This window comes from Hypomesus transpacificus, chromosome 9 (assembly GCF_021917145.1).
Source record: "Hypomesus transpacificus isolate Combined female chromosome 9, fHypTra1, whole genome shotgun sequence".
NCBI lineage: Eukaryota > Metazoa > Chordata > Actinopteri > Osmeriformes > Osmeridae > Hypomesus > Hypomesus transpacificus.
This window is the reverse complement of record NC_061068.1, coordinates 19,173,812-19,179,811: the sequence shown is the minus strand read 5'-3', so window position 1 is coordinate 19,179,811 and position 6,000 is coordinate 19,173,812. Positions and strand designations below refer to the sequence as shown.

At 41.8% G+C, this 6,000-nt stretch overlaps 1 long non-coding RNA gene across 1 annotated transcript; it reads left to right on the top strand.

Moving 5' to 3' along the window:
• The first annotated feature begins 228 nt into the window (after window positions 1–228).
• Window positions 229–5,429, top strand: LOC124471661. The gene is made up of 4 exons (XR_006956553.1): window positions 229–346; window positions 1,748–1,804; window positions 4,768–4,859; window positions 5,067–5,429. It is a non-coding gene; the product is annotated as an uncharacterized LOC124471661 (long non-coding RNA).
• Window positions 5,430–6,000: the final 571 nt, after the last annotated feature.

Sequence of the window (6,000 nt, the reverse complement as noted above, 5' to 3'; positions counted from 1 at the left end):
TCAGAATGTACAACTGCTGATCTTTATAACGCTTTTCGCTCTCTCTCTATCTCTATCCCTCTCTCCTATTGCTCTCTCTTTTTCTCTCTCCCATCCTTGTCTCTCTCTAGTTTTCATCGAGTATCCCGTCACTGGCTGAGCCCCTCCCCTTGGCAGCTACGGCAGCAGAGAGGCTCTGGTGCGTCACGTTCACCTCGGAGGTCGTGGGAGGTGAGTATGTCTCCCCCCACCACACACACTCCACCACTGAATCCAGACCTCCTTTCTCCTTCTTCAGTTCCTGATGAGGAGCAGGGTTGGGAGGCTCGCAGTTTCACTGTCAACAACAACAGAGACCTGACAACAGGTGGGTCACACCCCATATTGTACTCTTTCAGGTGTGGGTTTAATTTCATTCCAAACAGAGTCCATTCTACCCACCTGAATGAATCTCTCCTATTTGAGTAGAGCCTGCTTTGACAGCACATATTTGACGGTTCAGTTGAGATGATCAGTTGAAATGCACATGACTACACAGTCTGTATGGATTATTATATAAGATAACCTCCTTATGAACTCCTGGTGCAAACATAAACGATGGTTAATTTTATGTAAACAGTTGGACGCACATTAAATAGGGGAAAAGTCAAAGAAACATGCTCAACAGCGCCCTCTATGTTTGGAAAATATGGTTTGTTTACATCACATCAAGTGCGCACTAAAATAGATTTTGATTTCGCATTGTGGTCTTCATCCGCGCATAATGTCTATTTCGCCTAATATTAAAACAAAGTACTACCAATCATCTTTAATTCATATCACGTTAGCTCTTTTTGACTCAAACTCAACAAACAACAAACCAGACCTATCCAGAATGAAAACAATTGTAAAATATTTGACACATCTGACAAATGATTTATTGTTTGTCCGCCATTCTGATTCATTCTGAAGGTTTCTTGATAAAGTTTAAAGAGGCCTTGGGGTAAAAGGTGACCGTGCCAATATGAACTGCGTAACATCCTCTTCTCCCTGGATTACGCACTATATATCTCTGTTGCGCAGCATCCTCTTCCAAGCTCTCCCTTCGCACGCCATCTCCTTCGCTACCGTGCTTTGTTTACACGAAATTCCTTCATCGATAACATATAAACCGATTGTTTTTTTTTAATAGCCCTTGGCCATGTTTTTTACTACGCTTACCAGTTAGCTAATTCCTGCAGGTACAATCCCCAGGAGATTCCATTGCCCCGTCGCATTTCGCTTTCACTCTCTCCCTCTCTGACGCAGTCAAATTGAGTCATAACAATAATAATAATAATACTTATCATCATGTCTTATTAGTATTTATTCATGGATACGCGTTTAATATAGTGGCTAGTCGTCATGATGAGTTCACAAGCCATAGGCTATACCTTACGTCAAATTGAACAAAAAAATATTCAAATGTTCACTTTTATCTAGACATTGTGTTTAGTTTTAGTTTAAATATAAGGAGATGTTTGAGATGACCAATCACAAAAAGTATTTTTTGATGAGTTAGCTAGACTACGTAGTCGTTATTAAATGTACTGCCATAATGCAGCTCGAATAATAAAAACACATTACTTACATAGCTTTCCTTAAGGCGCATTCTTTTTGGTCCCGTCCTCCCAACCACGTATTTTTGACTTTATGGCGGCTCACCTGTTTCCAAGACTCATTGTGATGATTTCAAATCTTCAATGCCTCCGTTCGCATCCTGACAGTATCCCTATCGATTTTTCCATAGCGCAACACGGGAACCACGCCCCTGACACTCCCCCGTGCTCTGGTTGGATCATTTCTAGTAAGTTCTTTTTCCTCCGTCAGAATCACATGTGCTTGACGCATGTTTACAAACATTGAGTGAGATCACTCGGTAATGTGGAGAAATTACCGTAAACCTCCTTGCTATGACGCAGACGTTGATTCAACCCAGGGGTGCTGAGACCAATACTTTCATTTGGCACTTTTAGACTACATTTTTGGGTTGTTGTAAGAGCAGCGCAGTGGTTTGTTGTTGGACATAAGTGATTTTAATCAAGGAATTGTGGTGTAGCCTACTTTTAGATCAGAATACACATTCAGATTTATTCCGTTTTTTTGACGCTAGATTTCACACTTAATTTGAAATGATTTTACCAAATAAGCCAAGATATATTCGCTTTATGGAACAGGCCCCTGATACCATCGTCATCATGATCGTAGGCCCAACCACAGCAAATTGAGACGAACTGCATTCTACGGCACTAATTATAACCTGCAAACACATAATCAGTCCAGTAGGTGGCAGTGTTGTAGCAGAATCTTGACAGAACATGGCTCTCAAATTTGATCAAAAGTTTGGCGTGAGATTCCCATCTTGTCAACTTTGGGTAACAATTCCGGCCGACCAGAGGGGGTGGTGTGTGCGTTTGTGATGATGCTTTTTACTCTGTATAACTATGGGAAAATATCCCTGTACTTACTGTAAGTCGCTCTGGATAAGAGCATCTGCTAAATGACTAAATGTAAATTATCCTTGACTTCTCAGTTTGAGAACGGGTTGAAATGCGTGAGAAATGGCTGAAATGCGTGAGTCTCACAGCAAATTAAGAGCTCTTCATCTTGTTTTCAGCCTGGTTGTGAACATTTTTTATTTACCATTTCATCTGAATCAGATGTTTGTACAATTAATCCTATTCCTAGGAATTCCCGTTGTACTATGAATATTCACTCACTATTTGATACATCAATACAAGAATTTGAAAAATATTGTTTAGTTTATTGTCCTTTGCAAATGTATGTGTGTGTGTGGTCAACATCCATGGGAAGGGTGGGGAGGATTAATGGTATGCTTGTGTGGAGGGTTTGCCATTTGTCACAATACCAACATTTTTACTTCGATACCAATACCAAGTTTAGTATTACGATACTCGATACCGAAACGATACTTGAAACTGATTCGATACTGATTTGATACTCGATATCTAAGTCGGACTGGCCATAGGTCAAACAAACGGCCGCTACGGCCACGGCACTATTCAAGAAAAAAAATCCTAATAGTTTACGCTCACTTTGAGGACGGCCTTAATACCATTCAACTGTTTAACTGGAGCGATCCAAAATCCAAAGGGTGGGGGTGGGCATTTCCCCCGTGTAAACTCGAACGGTGCACCGTCCATTTTACAGATCACGATTGGTCAAAAATCAATCGTCTTCCGGGTACAGCCAATACGTTGGAGCTGTTTTAAGTAACATCGTTGTTTCTTTAGCAAAGAAATGGAAAGGAAAAGAAAAGGAGAAAAACAACGAAACAGCAAGCAAATGCTGCACAATGTAGAAGTATAGAATACATAGTTTGCAGCCCGAAGATGCGGCTGTACCAGAGGCGCCAGGTGCAAGTAGCTGTAAGCTGCTGTAATTTCGACATAGGAAATTCAAATATCATTCCAAACCATATTGTTTTAATTTTTTTCTAAAACATTATACATTTGGTATTACTGTTAATTACTGCCAATATAGAGGCTATAAATTTTAAATGAAGTAAAATAAATGGCCAAGAGAAAAAGGCACTCATCTAAATATGCACAACATGTTTTTTGGCTTAAAATAATAAATGTTGGCTGGCTAAAAACAGAATTCCCATATCTCTTGAATGATGCCCTGCTTGACTTTTTTTGGTGTAAAACCTTTTATGTAGAATTGACCGAACTGTAAAATGGTGAAATTTTGACATGACGCAACCGAAGAGACTGGCTGCCGCCTAAGACAATACGGTCTACCGGGAGACATTCTCACTGAAATTTCAAGACTTTCGTGACCCAAATCAAAATTATGATGTGACAGATCAATTTGGAATCGCTTTCTCTCTTAAAGGCTGTCCTCCTTGACCTTTTTGGTCTTTTTAAATCTAACTATTTGTATCATCCGTGTGGTCCTTTTGCCATTATAGATGCTATCCGTTCCCGGTTTTCTGCAACCACATTGCGCGCGCATCCCGAATCTGTACAAACAAAGAATGGGTCTATAGGGAGTGGACAGGCTCTCCGTAGAAAGAACATTTTACGATGGGAGTGTGTCTTTTTTAATCAGCTGTTCTGTCTGAGCCACTCAACATGTAGCTAGCTACTATGCTATTTAACTAGTGACTGTTTTAAAAAAGCACCAAAATGAGATCCCCACTGTAGCTAATATATTTGTCGTTTTGGAACTCCAGTTTTCTGCTTTCTTGTCATTCTATTAACGATACAGTAGGGTAGGCCTGACATACAGGCTATGTATTTCACCATCCTACCAACTGGCTAGCCAACTAGCTTATTTGCTAACCTGTCGTTTTTTGTACTCGGCGTGTTGGTCTGTCACAGAGGTGCTTGGCGAGGTTAGAAATATTTCCTCCCTTGCACAACATGTTTTATAGCATCTTTTACAAATAAGCTTCAAAATGGGTTTGCCATCAGCGTCGGCTCTGTAGGTAAAGTAGGCCCACAGTAGGAACAGAGTGCACTCATATGGATAAAATGCGAACAAACCTAAGAGAAAAAGAGGACTGCTTCGGTCTTTGAAGTCTTAAGACTTCCAGCCTCTTCCCTCTCTCCAGGGGTCCAGTCGTGTGATGTTACAGCATGTTGAAGGAAGCCAGCAGCCTATGCACACACACGCCAAAACGGTTAGTTAAGTATTGGGTTACAGACAGTCTGTTCTGGTACGAGTAAGATGTGTAACCCTAACCCAAGGTCAGACCCCCAGTTGATAAACAGTGGACTGAAGTGTTGTCTTCCCCCTCCACAGACCACTAAGGTGAGAACGGCACTCTCTTCTATCCCTGTGGACACATCGCTGGAGAAGTCATAACTCTGCACCCATTGATCTCAGGAGAGCAGGTTTGTAATGGACCGTTTTGGCGTCCATATTTGTTTTGGTTGGTTCGATCCGCAGTGAATCGTACTAACTATGCAACCCTCTGTTTACTTAAGCTGGACATCACTTGCAGGATGTGGTGGCAGTAAACATAGTCACATACATGATGGGTTTGATCTTTTGTTGATTCAGGTCGGGCTGTTCTAAGTCTGTTCAATACCCACCACTAGGTAGGAGAGAGAGGAGAGCAAAGGGGGAGGAGAGGAAAGGAGAGGTGAGGAAATGAGAACAAGAAGAGGTAAAGGAGAAGAGAGAAGGGGGGACCCCCGGGGATCAAGAAATAACTCAACTCACTGCCTCTGAAGGATGCTGAAGATACACATTGCAAACATGTTTGAAATGTAAAAATTGGAAATGAGCAGAATTGGGCCTGGCAGGAATGAGTGCACATATAGACACTAAACTAACAACATTGATCAAATATTCCACTGCTGCTTGAGTATGCAGAGTGCTTGTACGCTGTCTGTGGTGCTCATTGCACAACCTTGATACGAAAACGAATATTCAAATGAATAAAGTTGTCTTACGCTTAATGAATTTCATTCAATTTATTCATTTTGGGCTATAAACAGGGGTGCTGCACCTTACTTCCCGCGTTAGTGAGTATGTGCAGTGTTATTGGAATTAGTCTTGTTCACAGACAACACCGCGTCATGCCACAGATTTCTAGGTAATGATTTGGCTGACTTCTATAGACTGAGTGGAATGTGTGTTTCAATTGATAACAAACTGTCCATACAGAGCACATGTGTTCTATCAGGGCCCTGGGTGGGGATTCTGACCTGGTCTGACAGCATGTGATTACTCATAGAGATGGATGAGACTGATTAGAGCTGGGCTGAGTAGTTCAGAGCAGGGATTCATGACTTCTGCTCTCGTCTTCTCTCATCCATCCGCTCATCCCTTCTCCTTTCCTTTCCTCTTCCCCTGTCTTATCTTTTCTTTGACTCTCCTCTCTTCCTCGACCTTCCTCTCCTCTCCTGCTCTGTCCTCACAGCGCATCTTTACCCCAATAGTATCTCCCAAGACAGAGGAGCCTCACTACCAACACTGGGAGGCTCCAGTGATAACTCAACACTCGCTCACACTACAGTTACATTTGTA